This window comes from Syngnathus floridae, chromosome 6 (genome assembly GCF_059516105.1).
Source record: "Syngnathus floridae isolate MCC-2025c chromosome 6, RoL_Sflo_1.0, whole genome shotgun sequence".
In the NCBI taxonomy this organism is placed as follows: domain Eukaryota; kingdom Metazoa; phylum Chordata; class Actinopteri; order Syngnathiformes; family Syngnathidae; genus Syngnathus; species Syngnathus floridae.
Genome location: NC_142418.1, coordinates 1,139,669 through 1,161,443, shown reverse-complemented (window position 1 = coordinate 1,161,443; position 21,775 = coordinate 1,139,669). Strand labels below are relative to the sequence as shown.

Below are 21,775 nucleotides of genomic sequence, written 5' to 3'. Positions count from 1 at the left end.
CGTTTCGTTTTCGAATAATGTTATTTTGTTTCGTTTCAGTTGCTAACATGAATTGGACCGGTGAGCATCGCGCTTTCATTGTGGAATCGTTCATCAAGTACGAATCTGTAACACAACGAGCGTTCCGTTGGCGCTTCAGACTTGGTAGACATGATCCCGTACCTGCTCGAAACACGATCTTGTTATGGGTTACTAACTTCAGAGCCAGTGGATCAGCATTGAAACGAAAATCAACCAACCAACCTCGCACCGCCAGAACTCCAGAAAATGTGGCAGCGGGAAGACCAAAATAACATTATTCGAAAACGAAACGAAACGAAAATGAAATGAAACGAAACAAAACAAAATGGCATTATATGTACTTTTCGAAATGAAAGAACGTTTTTGTTTCTTTAATTGATTTGAATTTTATTAAACCTACAAATGTGTCAGATCATTTTGCCGGACCCTGCATTATAAAATAAAGAAAGAGAAGCATAATCTCCCCGCTGTTGCAGACCGGCGCATCTCTTCATACAATAAAGTTGAAGGTCTGCCGGCCGGCAGTCTCTTCATACGCTTGCACATTAGCCGTTAGCTTGGGAAGGAATGGGGTCGAAATACAAACAGTCCTGCCTAGCTACAAAAACAGATATGCTCAAACCTCATTGAATAAAGTACATAAGCAGACAAGTATATTCACATATTACCGTATTTGCCGGTGTACTAGTCGACCTTTTTCGATCCAAAATCGACCGAAAAAAATCGACCTCGACTTGTACACCGAGTCATAAAATTTAACTTCGTATTCATCGCTTCAAATGTGATGGTAACCAAGGCCGTTTCTCATGCATCTCATTGTGCGTGGGTGTGCGTCCGTCAGGCTAATCAAACAGCGAGAAACTGAATCATTATAAAGCGTTTGTCACATTAACACGCATCCTCAGCAACAATTTCAAATATTCTCACCTCAATAACGGACATCGAAAGCCAGGCAGCGACGATGATTGCTAGGGGGAAGTACTGGGTATTGAGCGAATGTGCGAGTCATCGCGCGTCAAGCAACGACAATAACTACCGGTACGTAAACATTCAATCGCCATGTCTAAACGAATGAAATACTCTGCGAAGTTCAAATTGCAAGTTGTAAACTTTGCCGAAGAAACTAACATCGAAAGCCAGGCAGCGACGATGACTGCTAGGGTGACGTACTGGGTATTGAGCGAATGTGCGCGTCATCGCCTAAACTCCGACAACGTCCGCGCGTCACGCAACGTCAATAACTACCTAAACGTAAACATTCGATCACCATGTCTAAACGAATGAAATACTCTGCGAAGTTCAAACTGCAAGTTGTAAACTTTGCCAAAGAAACTAACAACTGTGCTGCCTCAAGAAAGTTTGGCGTAAATGAGAAACTGGTACGAGACTGGAAACGCAATGCAACACAGCTAGCAGCGATGCCAAGAAACAAGTGTGCTAATAGAGGAAAAAGCTGCCAGTGGCCAGCACTTGAACAAGAACTTGTATGCTGGGTCGAGGAGCAACGAAAGTGTGGGTTCATCGTCACAAGAAATATGATTCGTCTGCGAGCTTTGGCTTCTGCTAAACAAAACAAGATTGCTGATTTCAAAGGAACTATAAGTTGGTGTTCACGATTTTTAAAGAGAAATGACCTTGTGCTACGACAAAAAACTAAACTTTCTCAGAAACTGCCTGAAGATTTGGAGGAAAAGATAACTCTCTTTCAATCCTTTGTAATCAAGATGAGAAAAAAAGAACAATATGACTTATCGCAAATTGGAAATATGGACGAAACACCGGTATGGTTTGATATGCCTACATCGAAAACTGTATCTGCTAAAGGTGAAAAAACTGTTCTCGTGAGAACAACAGGCCACGAAAAGTCTAGATTCACTGTGGTTCTTTCCTGCTTAGCTGACGGTACCAAGCTGAAGCCGATGGTCATTTTTAAGAGAAAAACTCGACCGAAAGGACAGTTCCCTTCTGGTGTAGTAATTCACAATCATCCAAAAGGATGGATGGATGAGGAGGGAATTAAGATCTGGATAGAAAAAGTATGGAACTGTCGACCTGGAGGAATGTTAAAGAAGAAAAGTCTTCTCGTATGGGATTCTTTCAAAGCCCATACAGTGGACTCCGTCAAAAGAAAACTTAAATGCAACAACACTGATGTCGCCGTTATTCCTGGTGGACTAACAAGTGTTGTGCAGCCACTTGATGTTTCTTTGAACAAGCCGTTCAAAGACAGATTGAGAGGAAATTGGAGTAATTGGATGGTAGAAGGCGAGAAGCAGTTTACTAAAGGGGGAGTCATGAAAGCACCATCGTTAGAAACAATAACAGGATGGATTAAACAGTCGTGGGATGATGTGTCGCTGTCTACTGTGGAACGCTCCTTCAAGAAATGCTGCATTTCCAACGCTCTCGATGGGACAGAAGACGACCTTATCTGGGAAGAGGAGGAGGAAACTGAGGATAGAGAAGACCAAGAAGATGCCCTTTATGACGACAAACTAAACGAAAACGAATGGAACGAGCTTTTCGGAAATAGCGACGATGAAGACGAATTTTGAACTCTATGTACCGGCAATCACTTTATAATTATAATTTGTTGTTTCTTAACTAAAAATAAACCAGTTTCTAAGAGTGTTCATTGTTGTCAGTCCCAGGGTCATAAAGTAAATAATATTTAAAATGGCGTATAGATCGCTCGCTACAAACTCGCGCATTTGAACACATTTCGTCAATAAATTTCGCATATTTCTGATTGAATTTTGAAGTTTAATATAATGCAACAATTGAGCTCGACTTATACAAAGGATATATCATAAAATCGTAAATTTCCGTCGAATTTCAGGGGGTCGACTTATACACCGAGTCGACTTATACACCGGCAAATACGGTAAATCAATAAAAGAAACATTTTAAGGATATAATTATACCTGCACACCAAACCAATAAAGAAAACCTAACTAGACATTTTTATATATGGTAATGTCATAGGTTTTTATAACTTCATGATCTGATATGTATTTCTGTGCACTTTGAAATAACAGATGTTTGTTTATATATTGCCTGAATACCATAACGACCCTTAAGGAACTGTTTAATGCATGCCTGATGTTATTCTAATTCACGGACACGGCCCAAGGTGTCTCAGAATGTTTTGTACTTGATTATATCTTATGTTTTGATTAATGCTTGATGTGACGTCGTATTTTGCCTAATGCTAGACGCCAGCCTTAGATTACTATTGAATGTTCTGGACAGAAAGAAAATGTTTTGACAAATAATGAAAAATACGATCGGGAGCATAATTAAACTAAGAATCTGACAATGCAAACAAGTACATGGAGTGTCAAAAGAACAAACAAACAAATGCATAGTAAGTGGTGAGTAAGAACTTTGCATAGTCAAGAAACATTAACGAATTGATGATGTCACACCCAAAACTTCACATAAGTCCGTACAAAATGACACAATTAGAAAGATAATGAAGGGACAAGGGGCAACCGTGGGTGAAGTGGGTGCATGTGCAACAATGGAGGAGAATGTTTACAGCAAACCTGGGCAAATTACGGCCCGCGGGCCACATCCGGCCCGCATGTGGCCAATCGTCATTAAAAAAAGAAAAAAAAAATAGTGTCGGTTGTACAATACAACTGTTTCACTTTTATTTTGAAAGGCGTCGCACTTCCGTGTAGCGTACGTGTATGTGAGCTGTGCGTGAAGGTGAACAGTGCGAAGTAATGCTGCCCGAGAAACGTGTGCTGACCCTCAGAAAAGAAAAGTTGTCAAGGAGCGCCGTGTTTTCAACAAGACATGGAGTGCCAAGTATTTCGTACAGAAATGAAAGGTAAAGCTATGTGCCTGATTTGTGGTACACAGGTCGCTGTGTTTAAAGAATATAATTTGAGTCGCCACGACACGACCAAGCATGAGAAAAAATACATCTGTCTGATAAACAGGGCGCATCAGAGGCTGATGCATTGCTAGCAAAGCTGCAAGCCCAACAAGGACTTTTTATCAAACTTCACACCCAGAGATGGAGCAGCTTTGTCATTTGAGGAAAAGTTAAAGAAGTTAAGAATAAATTGTACTGATTAATAATTGTTTTTTTTATTTGACCTTTACACCACAATTTCACATAGCTTAATATAAATATACACAGAATAATTGTATTCTTCTAATTACCAGTACCAACTATTTAAAATAAATAATTTTGTGCATTTTACAATGGAAGAAAATTGAGCAGGTTTAAGTTATCGTAGGTGTGGCCCTCTGACACAACTCAGGTTTTTCATGTGGCCTCTTGAAAAAATTAATTGCCCACCCCTGGTTTACAGGAAGGTCACTTGGAGATAAAACCAGTAGGTGCCAGAGGGAGACAGCCAAGAACCCAGCCAAAGATGATCGCCAAGGCCTAAAGACGAAAAGGAAAACAACAGCCCCCACACACACCGAATCGCCCATAATCAGCACTCACCCCCACGGAACCAGCTCTCACCGAACCAGCACCCACTTCCATGGAATCAAACTCTCCTGTGTACTTGCCACACCCCCTGACTCATCACCCATCAAACTCGGCCCACACTGGCATGTGCAACTGAATATAAGCTGACCAAAGAACCTTGAACGAATTGTGATTGAACTCAACCAATCTGTGTAAGTCTAAATTTTGTTTCGGTGTCTTAGCCTTTTCCTAAAACTGAAGAAATAAAACAAGCACGCGATGAGTAAATTGGATAACAGGTGATTGGGTACAGCTTTTGCCGTGAGGCGCGGATAGCGCGCTTCCCAAATTGTGGACCAAAAATCCGACAATATATATATATATATATATATATATATATACACACACACACACACACACACACACACAGTCACAGTCAAACCTCGGTTTTCGAACGTCCCGGTTCTCGAACAAATCGGAATTCGAACAAAGAATTCGAGATTTTTTTGCTTTGGTTGTCGAACAAAATTCGGAGGTCGAACCTCGCGAGATGAGCCAGGAGGATCCGAGAAAACCCGACCAATGCTGACTGACTCCGTTGTTATTGTATTTTCGTTACTTTGAGGATTGTATTAACCCTTAATCATGCCTCCAAAGAGAGCAAGTGGGAGCAGTAAAGCCATCCTAAAACACAAAGACGCTCTTAAAGCAATGCGACAGTGAGCGCCCGGCGCGCTGCGGTTGCGCCATCAGACCAAATTAAGCTCCCTGCGCACTGAGGTCCCCTTAAATTTTGGAAAGTACATCAGGACTAAAAAATATTTTCTAAATTTCAGCGACAGCTCTGTCACAATAATGCGACCAGCGTGGTGCAGTTGCGCGGTTGGCGACACGCTACGGTTGCGCGTTCGGACAAAATTAAGCTCCCTGCGCACTTAGGTCCACTTAAAATTTGGAAAGTACATCAGGACTTTAAAAATATTTTCTAAATTTCAGCGACGGCTCTTGTTAGGGTTGATAAATTAGTTTCATCCTATGCTTATGATGGAATGTAACCTGTAATAATTAACTAAACGTGTCCTGTCTTAACAAAGTGCTAAGATCTTTTGAACTGATTGACCAGCTGCAGAGGAAGGTTTCCCCCAACGCCGTAAAACACCCCCTGCTATGCTTTGACCAGCGGCCAGGGGTTCACCCCCATCCTGACCACTCTCACCCCCACCCTGCTTTCTCTCAATAAAAACTGTCTTGCAGGAATCCAAAGTCAGACATCATCGCTGTATGCACAGTGACGAACGAGCTCTCCACTTGCAAGTGTTCAGAAGGCATACTGTCTCCCGTGTGGTTCTTGCAAAATAAGTTAGAGTGAGCACCACTCTAACATTTTGGTGCTGTGACCCGGATCCCTCACATACCCACTGCTGATCGACAGAGGACAACGTGCTGCATTGTCGACAAGCCAGCGTCCATTTAGAGGACCCGGAAAAGAAAGACCTGGGAAGAAAATTCTTCGCTGGGCCAGCATCTTAGGTCTGCCTTCGTCTGACAACAGTGGATTGATGGGATCCGGAAGTGGAACCAACCAGGCGAAAAGTAAGTAAAAGTCCTAAAGTTGTGATAAAACGCAAAACGTGCACGAGAAAAGTGAACGCTTGGGTTCAAGTCCCAGTGGAAGGAACAGGCTAAGAAAAGCAGAGCTTCTTTTTCGTTCATCGAAGAAGTGCGTAGAGTTTTCTTTGTTTTTCCAAGCTATGATCTGGCTTGGGTTAGAGTCCCAGTGGAAGGAACGTGCTAAGAAACACAGAGCTTCTTTTTAGTTAATCAAAGAAGAGCGTAGATTTTTCTTTGTCCGTTTTTCCGAGCCAATGAACAGCTTGGGCTCGAGTCCCAGTGGAAGGAACGGGGGAGAAAAAACTGCTTCTTTTTCTTAATTGAAGAAGGGCGTAGATATTTTTTGTCTGTTTTTCTAAGCTGTTTGCCTGAAAGTTGCGTGGTTGAGTGTGACTGGTAGGATGAATTAACTAAAGAGCAGTACTAGCAAATAACACAGGCAAGAAATTTGTTGAAAGGTCAATTTAAACCTGCATTGAGGATCCTCAAAGAAAAAAAATTGGAAAAACTAAAAATACCAAATTAAGACGGGAAATGTAAACTGCAAATCTCCAAATAAAGGGGCTCTTGAAGGAGATGAGAAGTACATGGCGAGTAGATTTCTTAATTGTATGCAATACATGCCGAAGTGGAAGAAAAAGTATGGAGTACAAGGAAAGTTGAAATGTGAAACGTAGTGGTAGACATTTTGGAGGAGAGTGTGGCTACAAAGCCAAAGGGATTGAGAAAGGAAAGAAAAAAGACAGAATTAAATGTGCTAGAATGTGGTTGAAAGCTTCACAAGAGAGAAGAGAACAAATTCAAAAGACAAAAAATTGAAAAATTAAAAGTGATGAGGCCGCCATTCAATTCAAAAGCCACATCAAATTTGGACTGTTGGAACTGCGGGAAACGGGGACACTTGGCAAGAGTGTGTCGTCATGTAAAATGTTAGAGATTTGCTCACTCCAACTTATTTCGCAAGTTCTTTTAGACACCTTCAGGTGGAGAGTTCACACGTTGAAGGAGTGAAGTCTGAAGCTCTACCAACTGCAAGGACATATTTATTAAGAGATAGAGTGGGGGCAAGAGTAGACTGAATAGGAAGCCCTTGTGCTCTAGTCAAAACATATCAGGGGGTGTTTTACGACCTTGTATAGAATGGGATTCATTACCGGTTGCATTCCAACATAATCATACGATAAGGATACTCTGTAAAACCCTAACATTTCCCTCCTGTTTTATCATATGATTATGCCACCCCAAACAACAAAGACAAGTAAAAAAAAAACATATATATATGTATATAATAAAGAAAGAAGAATAGTAAAATATATATATATATATATATATATATATATATATATATATATATATATATATATATATATATATATATATATATATATATATATATATATATATATATATATATATATAACACCAAACAATGATAGCAACACTTTCCAGTGAAGATGAGGCATTACCTTGATACCCCAGATCAAACGTATTGTGTAAGCGAAAAACCTGCCGGCCAGATGTTATTAGCAGGAAAATTCTTACACGGCCCCTTTGGCTAAGGCGACCAGAATGCTAACAATAAAAAAAACAAAAACAAAAACACAGAAACAGTACATCATTGTATCCATCACTTGCGAAGCATTTTCGATGGTCAAATCATCAAGTTTCTGTAAAACATGCTCAACAGAACAGCATCTACGCAATCCATGTTTCATTATCATCATCACATCCGTCATCTCTAAGAAGTTGTATATGGACTTGGGCTACAGTAGAAGACACAAACCTCGTCACAGCAGACTTCAAACATGGGATAACGCAGGTTGTAAACAAGCACAACACCACCAGCACAACAAGCACAGGAGACAGCAATTTCAAAAGCAGTTGCCACCAGCTGCCAGAGAACAGCCATGAAAAGAAATCAAACTGATGTGGGACCTTGTCATTAGACATGGCCTGCTGTAAGTTCTTCAGTGAATTCATGGCGTCGTTGATGTGGGTGTCATTTTCTCCTGGTATGTATGTGCAACAGGAAGTCCCAATGATGTGGCACACACCACCTTGTGCTGCCGTCAACAAGTCCAGAACCATCCTGTTTTGCAAGACCATCAGTCTAATAGCCTGAATCTCTCTATTGTGTCCGTCGTTGATGTCAGGTTCAAAATCAGCAAAAGGATCAGCAGACAAAACCAGTGAGGCAGAATGTTGAGTCTTTTCTCGCGAGGAGTGCATCCAGACTTACAGCAGTCCGACTACACTAAAGATCTGTCACACCCCTCGCTCTTTTTATTTGGAATGCCCTACCCACAATGTGAGACTAGCCCCTAACAGGTGGGGGAGAAAGCATGGCCTAGTCTCATAAGAAACAAAAAAGAGCTCAAGGACAAAATGCTATGTGAAACAAGTACTCACAAGACGTCATGAGAAACAAAAGAGCGCAAGGACAAAATGCTATGTGAAACAAGTAGTCACAGGCAAGACGTCATGACAAAATGCTACGTGAAACAAGTAGTCACAGACAGGACGCCATGAGAAAGGAGTGCAAGGACAAAATGCCATGTGCAGACATCAACAAAATGGATTGAGCTATCAGCAACTTTCTTGGATTCCCAGAGGTGTAGAAGGTCAGGAAGCTCCAGACAGCATCGTTTGACTTGTTGTGAACTGATGGACGTCTGCAAGGCGAAACAGCAAGCATTCTGCGCAGTAATTTTAGTAATAAGTACTCATTAGGGAACGCATGATAACATATATATACAATTTATCTAACAGTTGATTTGCAGTGAGAGATTCACAAAGGATTGAAAACGATAGTTCAGTGTCTCGATGAAGAGCGACAGTTTCCCAACCCCAATCTGAGGAAAGAGCGCGAGGACAACTTTGTCACCGACGGACCATATTTTATGGTCGTCTGGAACGTTTGCACCCCAGAACGGGTCATGAGGGTCAAAGGCTGCAACTGCCCTGCGTCGACGTCCAGAAGAGTTGTGTGCTTCTGTCAGCTGATGATGTCGTATCCTGTAGGTGTGGTCCGTCACCCACACTGGTGCACACACTCCTGTCCAGTTGGCGGGCAGCATCGGATAAACCTTGTGACCACAAAGCCACCAGCCATTCTGTATGAAGTATGTTCCGTTCGATGGTGTAGCCATGTTGGTTGGAGAGCCCTCACCACCTGAAATGGCTCTCTTATCTTGACACTCATCGGTGATGTCCAAAGCTTCCATCCAGTTTCCTCCTGGAGAGCAGTCGTCGTTAATGCAGACGTGGGTCTTGTTACCTTGGATGTAACATGTGTAATTCACTCCAGCTGGTCTCTCTGTGTAGGCCACTTGTGGTATTGTTCGTCCTTTAACAGTCACATTGAGATTCGTCCAGAATAGCTGATCACAGGCACCATCAGCAAGTCCAGGGCGGTAAGGGTTGGCGTCCTTGACTGTGACAGCACGGTGCTGATATCCAACTCCTCCCATGGATGCCATACATTTTGCTTCAGTGACATTCATTGCTCTGGCCTCCAAGCGAACTTGCGTGGAGGAAGGGGGGAGTTTCGAACACACATAGCATCCCTCCTGTGTGTGAGCTCTCACAGTGAACTTGACATACCGGTACCAAGTGTTGGTTTCGTATGGGTTTCTGGGGTCCCATGACCAGTCCTCAAAGTTTTCATCATGTGACCATTGTTTACCACGGGCAACATTGTCATTTGGTCCGTTCAGATGAGTCAATAGACCATAGCACGCTCCAACCACAACGCAGCAGAGGATCCATCTGGCATATGGAGCCCCGTTGCTACTAGGATGGCAGAGACACCGGGACATCCCCTCGCCTAGCGGAGTGGGGATCGATGGATTCTTCACCAACATTGAGACGCCTCACCCTAAACGATGGGGCCCCTTTGTAGTCAGCCTTCCCCACCACTCCGAATTAGGGGTCCAGCACTCTCTGCAACTTCCAGTGGCTGAGGTGAATCCAACTGGGCCGTTGAGAAATTTTAATCGCCGTGGGAGTAGCAAGCAAAACTTGAAACGGTCCCTCCCACCGTGGGCTGGCCCAGTTCTTTCTTTTGATGACCTTGATGTAGACCCAGTCTCCTGGATTGATGGGGTTGTCCACCTGTGAGGGGGAGAGATCAGGCGGCAGTAAATTTGCATTTGACACATCTTTCAGTTTGAGCGTCCTGATTAGATAATCTGCCAAGGTCTGTTCTTCGTCTGCTTTTTGCAAATCTGCAGGGAACACTGGTAGTCTGTATGGTCTCCCATGTATGATTTCAAAAGGTGTTAGTCCTTCTGAAGTGGGAGTAATTCTCATATAGAGCTTCACTAAGTCGAGGCACTCTGGCCAAGGTCTGCCTGTTGTTTCCATGCATTTTTTCAACCTGCTTTTGATGCTAAAGTTTGCCCGTTCAACCAGGCCTGCGCTCGAAGGATGCCAAGCACAGTGGTTTTTTAACGTTATTCCAAGGTGTACAGCCATGTTCTGCACAACTTGGTTCACAAAGTGTGGACCATTGTCACTGTAAATGGTTTGGGGGATGCCATGAGTTGGTATGATGGTTTTGCAGATGGCTTTTGCCACTGTTAAGGCATCTGCGCGTTTAGATGGAAGTATTTCCACCCATTTGGAAAATGCATCAATCATCACTAGGCAGTATTTGTGAGGTCCACTTTGTGTGAGTTCAATAAAATCCATATGCATGATTTGAAATGGATAAGAGGGTTTTGGAAATGAGCCTCTCTTAGGTCTCATGTTTCCTTGTGGATTATGTTTCACACAAACAGGACATGCTTTACAAAAATTTTTTAAGTAAGCATCTAAACCAAAGGTAGTGAATTGTTGATTTATGATGGTCTTCATCCCTCCTGTCGACACATGGCAAGGCCCATGTGTCGCAAGCGCTGCTGCCTTAAAAAGTGATTTTGGTAAAACAGGTTTATCATTGATGCGGTGGATATTATCTGTATCCACTATTGCACCTTTTTTCGTCCACATTCGTTTCTCCACCATTGGAGCATTGCCCTGCATATCTGTCAGCACAGTCTTATCTATGAGTTGTGTGTCCTCTGAACCCATTAAAAAAAAATCATGGCCATGTCTCCCTGCAGCTGCTTCTTTTGCAATTTTGTCTGCTAATCTGTTTCCATTTGAGACTTCATCTCTGCCTGTGGTGTGAGCAGCACATTTATACACAGCTAGTTTAGCAGGTAAAAGAATGGCCCGCAACAAGTCTTTTAACAAGGAGGCGTGGGTAACCGGCTTACCGGTTGATGTTGTCATCCCTCTACGCTCCCATTGTTTCGCAAAATAGAACAGAGTAGAAAATGCATACTGACTGTCTGTGTATACAGTGACTTGCTTATCTTCCGCTAATTGACAAGCTCTTGTTAGTGCAATTAGCTCAGCAGCCTGTGCTGACCTGTTGTATGGAAGCTTCTCTGCTTCAACAATCTGGTTTGGCAATTTCACAATTGCATAACCACTTTGATTGTTTCCTTTAGGATCCTTTGAACATGATCCATCCACAAACCACTTCTCCCCTTTGTCAAGTGGCGTGTCACTTAAATCAACTCTGGGCAGCTGTAGATGTTCTGTAGCATCCAAACAGTTATGTGGTGTTCCATCCCCTGGCAACGGGATCAACGTTGCTGGGTTAAGGATTGTGCACCTCTTTATCACGATGTGTGGTTGTGACAGAAGTATAGCAGTGTAGGACAGATGTCTGGCTGGTGACAAAAAGTTCATTTTGCTTTGCAGCAGCAACACATCTACAGCATGTGGAACTAGCAGCTCCATTTTGTGAAAGAGCACCACATCTGCAGATTGTCTCACCGCAAGCGCTGCCGCGCATACTGCTTGGACACAGTCTGGCAAAGACAGAGCCACTGGATCCAGTTTTTTTGAATAAAATGCAATTGGTCTTAGTTTGCTGCCATGACTCTGCAGCAGCACTGAGGTCATAAAGCCATTCCTGCAGTCTGCTGTTTGCACAAAGGTTTTATTGTAGTCTGGCAAGATAAGAGTTGTGGTTTCTACCAGAGCCTGTTTCAGCACTACAAAAGCATCATCCGCTACTGGTGTCCACATGATTTTTTCTGTCATTGTCATGGGAACTCCATGCACAATATCCAGCAGCGGTTGTGTTTTTTCCGCATAATGTGGGATCCATGCTCTGCAATAACTGCAGAGCCCCAAAAATGACATCATTTGTTTTTTTGTTTCAGGTTTCGGTGCATCTGAAATAATCTTCTTTCTGGTTCTTTGTATCTGTCTTCCAGAAGCCGACAAAGTGTGACCTAAATAGTTCACTTCCTGTCTGACCCATTGTAACTTATTTTTGTTCACTTTATTCCCTGTTTTGCAGAGATAGTGTAACAATGCTAAGGAGTCTGCCTTGCAAGCAGCTTCAGTTTCAGAGGCTACCAGGAGATCATCTACATAAACTAGAAGTTGGCTTTTGTTTGACATCTGAAAATCAGCCAAACAGGCCATGATAGCTTGAGTGAAAATAGTCGGACTATCAGCAAATCCTTGTGGCAATCTGGTGTATGTATAGCTTTGTCCTTTAAAGGTAAAAGCGAACCAAAACTGTGAGTCTGGGTGAATTGGCACTGAGAAAAATGCATTGCTGAGATCAATTACTGTGAAAAACTTCTGATTAGGTTTCAAAGTGTTCAGAAGTGTGTGTGGGTCAGGCACATTGGGTGCTCTTGTTTGCACTGCATCATTCACTGCTCGTAAATCTTGTATCATTCGCCAATTAATTTTGTTGGCCTTTTGGACTGGAAAAATGGGAGTGTTGCAAGGAGAATCCGAGCACTCCCTAATGATTCCTCCTGTCAAAAGATCATTTATAACAGGGGCAATCCCTTTCATTGCCTCCTGTTTTAAAGGATATTGCTTAACTCTTGGACGCCACTCTGATCTTGGTTTGATCTGTACTGGGGAAATGGATTTTAAAAGTCCTACATCAGATGGGCCCTTGGTCCACAGTTTTTCAGGAAGCCCAGGCAATTCCTCCTCCTCCTTTTCATTCAAACAAATGTCAACTAGTCAGGGAAGCGCACAAGCGCCTGCTCTGCCTACAGCCACTTCACACACTGTTTGCTTCCACACGTCACAACTGGTACTGTAGCTCCACCCATCACCTTTGTCCTCATAATCAGTCACAGATCCAGCAAGTTTAATTCGGGAACCCACATCTGCCCACGTTATACTGTGAGGTTTAAACAGTGAGATGTGGGGTACAGCCGACAATTCGTATCTGTCTTTCTGAGGAGCGGGCAGGAGCACAGCAGCAGCTGCAAATGACCTGCGATCAGTGTACAGAGCAGTGATTGTTAAAGTTACTTCTGTGTCACTGAGGAAACTTCCAATATAGTCATCTTGTGGATCAGTGAGAATATTCATGGTGACATGTAATGCATTACAAGTCATTTCTGATTCAGGTTGGGACAATTGTTTTCGAGCTTCACTCAGCAATCTGCTTGGGAGTTTAGGATTTCGTTCAGGAGGGATGGCATATGAGCAGCAAATCTGTTCACCTGCTTGTGCAGCATATGAGTCCACATCTCTCACTCTACATGCTCGCATGCCATCCTTTAGTGGAATTATTGCAATTCCCAACCGAGTCATCAGATCTCGTCCCAGCAGGTTTATGGGACATTTTGGGGATAGGACAATCGAAACTGAAGCCATGCTTCCAGTTTCCTTATCTCTCACTTCAACTGGATTAGAGATACTCTCCTTGTGTACCTGCCCATCAGCAGATTTCACCCAAATAGTATTTTGGGAGGCCTTTAGATTTGGGACTTTAGTTTTTATCACGGTTTTACAAGCCCCGGTATCACACAAAAACTCGACATCACTTCCTCCAATGTTTAGAGTAACATATGGTTTTTCTTTTAATGCACTCAGAATGTCCCATGCTGTATGGACATCTACTATTTCTTCCTCTATAGGAGCACCAGAGGTCAAAGGGGGGGGGGATCTAGTCATGCTGAGAATTTGGCCTTTCCTCTGCCCCTTCCTGCACCCTTTGATTGATATTACTTTTCAGAACGACACACTCTTGCAAAGTGTCCTCGTTTCCCACAGTTCCAACAGTTGTCAGAATCTCGTGGGGGTTTTGAATTATATGGCGGCCTGCGACCTTGTTGGCCTCTACCTCCTCCTCTGCCTTGCTGGGACCCTTGGAAGAAGACTGTTGTATCTTCATCTAGTTCATCATCATTATCTAGATGAAATACATCAGAACTTTTGCCTTTTTTGATCACTTTTTCAGCATGTCTGGCCCATTGCATAGTTGTTGTCACACTTGCAACATCCACTTCCACCAAATGTTTCCTCACCCAGTTGCCTATTTCAGGGCGGAAATTAGTGAGGAGCGCATTTTTAAGCTGTTGCTGATAAGCACTCTCAGCTGTATCATTGAGTGGGATGCCACTATGCACCCTGAATTCCTTTTCAAATCTCAAATGAAAATCATCAGTATCTTCGCCAGGCTTCTGTTTTATTCCTGCCAAATGACCATATTTCGCTCGTCTTTGAAATATAGTTCGCACTCTTTGCACAAGACCATTCCATTGTGCTGCATACTCCCCTCCCAATTGATTTCCCTCAACGGGATAGGGAAAAGGCCCTTGATTATTTCTACCTGTATAATTTCCTCTAACCTTTGCCCAGTCTTTTCCCAAGGAGGACATTGCAGCTTCTCCTGCCTCATGTCCATTCAGTCTATAGGAATGTATAATTCCAGCCATGTCCTCTGCCCATTTATCTGGGTCTTCAGCAACAGGGGTAACCCTTTCAACTGCTTTTCTTGCCTCTTCTAAAGTCCATGGCCGGAAAACATATGTATGTGGGGGTTGGTCTTCCCCTACAATAGGATTTGGCACCTGTATCATTGGGCACACATCAACCTTGTCTAAATTTTGAGAAAATCTAGCAGCAGTGGTCAAACTTCTTGTTTGTACAGGACTTCTAATAATGTGACCCTGACTTCTTTTGCTGTTATATGGGGGGGGGCTGCAGGTTTGTTGCCCCTTCAGCGTCGGCTGGAGCCGTGGCCGCGGCAGCGCGCCTGCGCACTGTGGCCTCATTGTCTTCCGGCCTGACAAACATAGTCTCAGCCTCATCACCTTTCATCTTTCTATCTTTTGTCTTTTGGATTTGTTCTCTTCTCTCTTGTGAAGCTTTTAACCACATTTTAGCACAATCCAATTCTCTCTCTTTTCTTTTCTTTTTCAGTCCATTTTTCTTTTTATCCACACTCTCTTCCAAAACATCAACTACTATCTTCCACACTTCAACTCTCAACTTCCCTTCTACTCCATATTTTTTCTTCCACTTTGGCATATATTGCATACAATTAAGAAATCTACTCGCCATGTACTTCTCATCTCCGTCAAGAGGTAGAGATTTACCGTTTTTATTTCCCATATTAATTCTTGTAGTTTTAGGTTATACAATTTCTTTTTCTCAAAAATATTATTATTATTACTTATTTATTACTTATTTATTTAATTATGTCTTTGAGGATCCTCAATGCAGGTTTGAATTGTGTTGGAAATGATATACTTTTTATCATTGGATTCTATGTAACTACTTTTGTGTGCAAGATTCTCCGCAGTATCTGGCCTCGTGAAAATGACTTGGGGGCATATGGCAGTCATTAGCCGCGCTATACAATAAGCCCCACAGTTAGCTAGACATGTGCAGATCATGTGATTGTCATGGGACGGCTGAAGCAGACAAAGGTCTTATTTAAGTTGAAGTCATGAGTACGGCACAGCAATGTATTCCCAGAGGCACTAAAAAGACTACATCTTTGTTGAACTAATGGTCATGAGACGTCCATACTGCCCCGTCCATAAGAGTACCCCCTGCGTTCTGTGGTAATGGGATATAGCTATGGAATGTTTTTCCTGTCTGGAAACCTACTCGACCATGTACACTTGCCCCTTTGTTTCTCTCTCAATAAAAGCACGGCTAAACTCAGAGCAAAGCGCGAGTCTCAGCCACACTTGCTGCGTGTGTCTGGGATGCGCCCTTCTGCGCAGGAGAAAACGCTGAGCCAAGAAAGACCTGCCGTCTCCGAGATTGATTTCAGATAAATGTTGTCAACCCAACATTTTTGGGGGCTCGTCCGGGATTTCCTGAAAATCTGCTCGCTGATCCGAGGAGTGTTGAAGACGCCGAATCCGTGCACGGCAGGGGTCAAAGGACGCCTGAAGAAAGTCCTGGGGAGCGACGTTCATCCACCAGGCCGGCGAAGTCCAGTTCAGCACCTCTCGGCGGTGACGATTGACGGAATCTTCAAGAGGAATCTCTCGGAGACTTGGTGAGATCTCTTCGTTGGCCGCGTGGTTGGGGTATTTCAGTCCCCAGAAAAAGGGTACCCGGGTAAGGGCGGCGGAGTCCTTGTTGTGAATTCCAAATAATAGGAATTCGGTCTACAGATGTACTTGTAGACGTAAATACACCTCGTTGTGTTAAGAAAATTCCGTGGTGTGAATGGTAGCACGTATCACTCGGTATTGTGCTGCATGTAACATAGTGGGAAGAAATAACGAATTTCTGTGGAAGCACAGGCAAGAATTCCTCACCAGTAAACTGGTCGAAGCAGGAATTACCACAGAAAGTCGTTATCCCACTAAAGAAACATTCCAACTTTAGAAATCCCTAGGATTTGACAGTTGGACCAAATTGATTAAAATGGGGGGCCGTCAAAGTGTTACTGACAAGGTATCAGGAGATGAAAAGTATATGTTAAATAACTTTCCAGACAGTATCGAATGGTTGACAAAATGGAACAAAAAGTATGGTGTGACTGGTCACCTTAAAGTAGATCAGTGGAAAAATGTAGTTGCCGAACTTGAGGCTAGTGTGATTATGAAAAAAGGAAAGAAAAAAGAAGAAAAGGAAAAAGAATTGGGATGTGCGAAGTTATGGTTAAAAGAGGCTGAAAAACGACGCATAGCTGGACTAAAAGCTAGAGAGGACCGAAAAGCACAGCAAAATAAAATGACTGGTACAATTTGTTTTGTCAAACCAGAGGACAATGAAGGACAAGGACGACAAAGACAGAGACAAAATGACGTGGCACCACAAGGACTTGACGGAGTGAATGGAGAAGCAGTTCAAGCACAACCTGAGCATTCCAGTCTATATCCCACGAGGGAATTACAGGCCGCAGCTAGAGCTGAAGCCAGTGTGCCCCCACCCTATTCTCCGGTTTCTCAGCACACTAGACAAAAGACAAGACGAATGACAGTCCAGCCGCAGGCTGTCCCAGACAAAATGACTGAACTAACACGCGACAAATACTCAGACGAGGAAGGTGACGACCCGATAATGGGCAATTATCCCATGATTCAGGTCCCTAATCCAAATGCCAACGGACCAAATAATCAACACATGTACGTGTTTCGACCTTGGTCAAACAGAGAGTGCAGAGAAGCTGTTGAGGGAATCCCTGATCCACAAGAGGATGTAGAATCCTGGATCAGAGACATGGAAGGAGTAATACACTCATATAGATTAAATGGTAGGGAGGCAGGAGAAGCTTTCCAGTGCTCCATCCCTCGTTTATGGGGAAGAGTGAGGGGAGATTACACAGGTAGAACTAATCAAGGGGAAGTTTTCCAATACCCAAATGATGGAGAATTAAGAGGTCCATATTTGGCTCAATTAAACGCTTTATGGGACCGATGTAGAACAACATTTAGGAGAAGAGCTGATTATGGACGTTTGGCAGGGATAAAACAAAAATTGGGTGAGGATGTTGATGACTTTAGGGTGAGATTTGAAAAAGAATTTAGAGTTCACAGTGGAATTCCCGCAGACGACCAAGACGCAGGCCCCTACCAACAACAATTAAAAAATGCCCTTTTAAATGGAATGGAATCCAAAATCAGTGAATGGATTCGGAAACACAATGTAGAGGTAGACACAGCTAGTGTTTCCACTGTAATGCAATGGGCTAGACATGCTGCTAAAATTGTAAAGAAACCTAAAACTCCAACAGGGTCAGCTGGAGTTTTTTGGGCAGACTCGGACTGCGTGGAAGAATCAGAATTCTTCTATCAGAACCACCTGCCCTATCGAGGCCGAGGTGGACGCAGAGGAAATTTCAGGGGGAGAGGTAGAGGATCAGCATCCAAAAGTCCTCCCCGCTGGTCTGGCGACCCCAATGCTTGCTGGTATTGTGGAGAAAAAGGCCACTGGGCCAAAGAATGTCCTAAAAAGAAAAAAGGACCGAGGCCAGAACAGAGCACATGACTAAATGTTGAAGACAGGCATGATCTCTTGGATGTTTTTACAGCAGTCGAATCATTGAGTCACTTAAAAGAAAAACCATTAATAGATTTAATTGTTAATGAACAAAAAGTAACCTTTTTGTGTGATTCTGGCGCCTGTACATCAGTTTTAAGACACAAAGTTAAGGGCCTGACCACTGGAAAACAGTCAATTTGGGTCAAAACAGCTAATGGTCAGACATACTTGGAACACATGACCCTACCACTAAAGGTTAAAGATCCAGAAACAGGCAGCGTGATTTCAGCACCAGTTGTCTATTCACCACACTGTCCTGTAAATCTCCTGGGAAGGGACTTAATGTCAGCCCTGGGCATAGCTGTGTTCCCACTAAAAGATGGGATGACAGCAGCCAGAGTGCCACACCTCTTACTCACAGAGGATGATGAAGCCGTTTACTATTCACTTGATTTCCCACACTCCCTCTGTGACCGAGAAACTGCAGATCTGATCAAATTTGCAAAATCCACCATTTCTGATTTACAAGATGAAATGCAGTACACCAAATTACATGTCACAATGAAAGTTTCACCATGTACAGATAGTGAATATAGTGAGGAGTTCCTAAACCAGCCCTCCGTTCCAGTGTCCATTGACTATATATATTCTGATCACAGATCATTTGCAGGTGCCACAGTAATCTTACCTACAAATCTAAAAAACATGTATAGAGGAGGGTCAATACCCCACGTGTCACTTTTGAAACCAGAGCATATTCAGTGGAAAGATACTGGTCCGAAGCTAAAAATAGCTGTCACAGCAACTGATTATAAGCCTTGTGAAATGGGATGGGAAGCTCCAAGTTGCGAATACAGCCCAAGCTGTGACATGTACAGACATAAATTTTGCATGTTATTTACAGCTACCCCAAAAATCCATGCCCTAGAATGACAGACAGCAACAATTGCATTTTCAGAAGAGGATGAAAAAGATTTGAAGAATGTAGATCCTGTTGTGTGGGCCACGGGCCCGACAGATGTTGGTCTGATTACAGCCATTCCACCTGTGGAAATTAAACCGATATCTTCTTACAGACCCAGAGTAAAACAGTATCCTCTGAAGCCTGAAGCTTCTATAGGCATTGAACCAGTCATTAAAGACCTATTAAAAGCAGGAATAATTAGGAAATGTAATGACTCTCCATGTAATACACCTATATTCCCAGTTAAAAAAGCAGAGGCATCAAAGTGGAGAATGATCCAGGATTTGAGAGCTGTAAATGATGCAGTGCAGACCAGAGCACCAAATGTTCCTGATCCGCACACATTACTAAATTCATTGCAGCCAAATATCAGCAAACAGAAGTTACAATGGGTAAAACCAGAAGTAAATTATCTTGGTCATACACTCTCAGCAAAGGGAAGAGTGGTACAACAGGGCAGGAAACAAGCTATATTAGACACACCACGACCTGTCACAAAGAAACAACTTATGTCTTTCTTAGGACTATGTAATTACTGCAGAGCATGGGTTCCATTCTATGCTGAAATGGCTCAACCACTGATAGAGGTAGCTCATGGACAGCTATTAGCACTCAAAGATAAAATCACATGGACACCAGAAGCAGAAGAAGCATTCACAAAATTGAAAATGGCATTGGTTCAAACAACAAATTTGATCCTACCTGATTATAGCAAAAGGTTTATGCAAACAGTGGACTGTAAAGATGGGTTTATGACATCAGTGCTGACTCAACAACACGGTATGAAATGGCTACCAATAGCTTTCTATTCCAAAAGACTTGACCCTGTAGCTAGAGCTTTGCCACCATGTGTTCAGGCTATATGTGCCGCCGCAATGGCAGTAGAATCGTCAGCAGATGTTATCTTGTTCCATCCCACAGACCTGTTTGTACCACATGCTGTTGATGTGTTGCTACTTCAAAGTAAAATGAACATGCTGTCTCCAGCCAGGCATTTGTCCTACACAGCTCTGTTGCTGTCACAGCCACACATAACCATTAAACGCTGCACTATATTAAATCCAGCTACTTTACTCCCTACACCAAATAATGGTATACCTCATAATTGTGTAGAGGAAACTGAACAACTGCAGCTGCCCAGAGCAGATCTGTCAGACACACCACTCACCTCAGGTAAAACGTGGTTTGTAGATGGATCTTGCTCAAGAACACCAATAGGAAAAACGCAGACAGGTTATGCTGTAGTGGAAAACCCAGATACAGTGATAGAAGCGGCAACGCTTCCTTCGCATTTCTCAGCCCAAGCAGCTGAAATCATTGCACTGACCAGAGCATGCACTCTAGCAGATGGACAAGACCTGACTGTATATACAGACAGCCAGTATGCATTTTCAACAGTTTTTTATTTTGCAAAACAATGGGAAAGGCGTGGAATGATAACTTCAACAGGAAAACAAACAACACATGCACAACTTCTAATCCAGCTCCTCCAGGCGGTAATGTTGCCCACAAAGCTTGCAATTTGCAAATGCGAGGCACACACACGGAGGAAAGACTTGGTATCACTGGGCAATGCCCTAGCAGATAAAATAGCAAAGGAAGCTGCTACAGGCAAATATGGAACCTCAGATCTATTTCTGAGCTTGCCGTCAGATAAGGAGGAACTAATAAATACACAGATTCTGCATGATATGCAACATTTAGCCCCTAAACAGGAACAGAAAATGTGGATAGCCAAAGGTGCACAACTGACAGACAAAGACATATACGTTGTAAATGATAAGCCTGTTCTCCCTAAATCCCTTTTTAAAGCAGCTGCGATTTTGACACATGGAAGTACTCATGTGTCGACAGGGGGGATGCAGGAGCTAATATCACAACACTTTACAACATATGGTTTCAATTTGTACTCAAAACTTTTTTGTAGAGCATGTGAAGTATGCATAAGAAATAATCCACAAGGGAACGTAAGGCCTAAAAGAGGAAAATTCCCGGAACCAACATACCCGTTTCAAATGTTGCATATGGACTTCATAGAACTAAACAGGTGTGGAATGTACAAATACTGTTTAGTCCTAATCGATTCCTTTTCAAGGTGGACAGAAATAGTCCCAGCAAAAAATGCAGATGCTATAACAGTAGCAAAGGCTATCTGCAAGACCATCATTCCCAACTATGGCATCCCAGAGACCATTTACAGCGACAATGGGCCACATTTTGTCAATTCAGTCATTAACAAAATGGCTGAACATTTGCAGATTACATTAAAAAATCATTGTTCCTATCATCCATCAAGCGCTGGCCTTGTTGAAAGGACAAATGGAACAATTAAAAATAGACTAACCAAATGCATGGCAGAAACAGGAAGACCATGGCCCGAATGTCTAGATTTGGTAAAACTCTATATGAGGATTACGCCCTGTAGCAAGGGTTTAACCCCTTATGAGATCATTCATGGCAGAGCATACAGG

General features: G+C 42.9%; 1 protein-coding gene across 2 annotated transcripts in view; it reads left to right on the top strand.

The window, feature by feature from the left end:
- LOC148395923 (uncharacterized) overlaps positions 1-21,775 on the top strand; it is a 40,374-nt gene that overhangs the window by 15,656 nt on the left and 2,943 nt on the right. Inside the window, exons 5-7 of one of the 2 annotated variants that reach the window (XM_088378608.1) lie at positions 4,350-4,668; positions 5,711-6,049; positions 16,247-16,406. The gene's annotated coding sequence lies outside the window, so the exon portion shown is untranslated. The remainder of the gene's footprint in view (positions 1-4,349; positions 4,669-5,710; positions 6,050-16,246; positions 16,407-21,775) is intronic. The other variant, XM_088378609.1, reaches the window with a different exon arrangement.